The sequence below is a fragment of the Dioscorea cayenensis genome, chromosome 11, assembly GCF_009730915.1.
Source record: "Dioscorea cayenensis subsp. rotundata cultivar TDr96_F1 chromosome 11, TDr96_F1_v2_PseudoChromosome.rev07_lg8_w22 25.fasta, whole genome shotgun sequence".
NCBI classification, from domain to species: domain Eukaryota; kingdom Viridiplantae; phylum Streptophyta; class Magnoliopsida; order Dioscoreales; family Dioscoreaceae; genus Dioscorea; species Dioscorea cayenensis.
In genome coordinates, this window is record NC_052481.1 from 12,538,934 (window position 1) to 12,540,099 (window position 1,166).

General features: G+C 42.5%; 1 non-coding gene across 1 annotated transcript; it reads left to right on the top strand.

Annotated features, from left to right (window-relative positions):
* The first annotated feature begins 272 nt into the window (after positions 1-272).
* LOC120272859 lies at positions 273-379 on the top strand. The gene has a single exon (XR_005540393.1). It is a non-coding gene; the product is annotated as a small nucleolar RNA R71 (small nucleolar RNA).
* Positions 380-1,166: the final 787 nt, after the last annotated feature.

Genomic DNA, 1,166 nt, shown 5'->3' on the forward strand with positions numbered 1-1,166 from the left:
CATTTTATTCGAAATTAGGAGATCTAACTTCTTACTCAATGATTCCACTTGAGCCACCAATGATGTTATTGCATCTATCTCATGGAGGCCGGCCACCTTTTTCTTCTCCCTGGCATTCCATTGGTAGCTGTTTAACCCTATTTCTTCAATTAATTGACGAGGCCTCACCGGGGGTTTTGCTACCTAAGGTACCTCCTGCTGCAGCATCCAAGAGTTGCCTTGTACTCGAATTCAGACCATTGTAAAAGGTCTGAACAATCATCCACTCCGGGAATCCGTGTTGCTGGCACTTTCTCGGGAGCTCCTTGAACCTTTCCCACATCTCAAATAGAGACTCCAATTCCAACTGTACAAAGGACAAGATCTCATTCCTAAGCTTTGTGGATTTTCCGAGAGGGAAATATCGGGAATGAAAAGCTTCTACCATCTCCTCCCATGTAGTAATTGAGGCTTTAGGTAATGAGTGTAGTCACTGCTTCACTCTCCCCTTTAGGGAAAATGGGAAGGCTTTCAACTTGATGGCATCATCCATCACCCCATTTATCTTCAGCATATCACACATCTTAAGAAAGGTCTCTATAGAACTGTCCAGATCCTCATCGACCAAACCATTAAACTGTGCGGATTGCTGCAACATGTGGATGAATGCCGGCTTCAGCTTGAAGTTCTGAGCTATAATCGGGGGACGCACAATGCTTGATTATGTCGCCAATACTGAAGGTCTGGCATAATCGGATAATGTCCGCTGCTGCTTATTCTATTCTGCTATGTTTTCAGATTCTTCTACTTCCAAATCAGCTAGATTAGACTGTTCTTGCACAGGTTCTTTCCCTTTTTTTCTCAGTGTACGTAAAGCTCGGGATCTCATTCAATCAGTATGGAGGGGTTCCCTCGGGTCATAACTTGGAGCTGCACCCAAAAAGAAAGAAAAAGAAATCAGAATGATGATAGAATAAGAAAAAATAAAATAGAATAAATAAATGAATAGCTAAGAAAACAAAGTGCAAAGTATTTCTAAATGCCTACTCCCCGGCAACGGCGCCAAAAACTTGACACGTCTGTATATGCGCGTAAATTGCAAGTGCACGGGTGTTGAAGTAATAATCCCAGATGAGTGGGTATCGTATCCACAGAGAGTAGGGAATAAAGACACTTGAGTTGTTTCT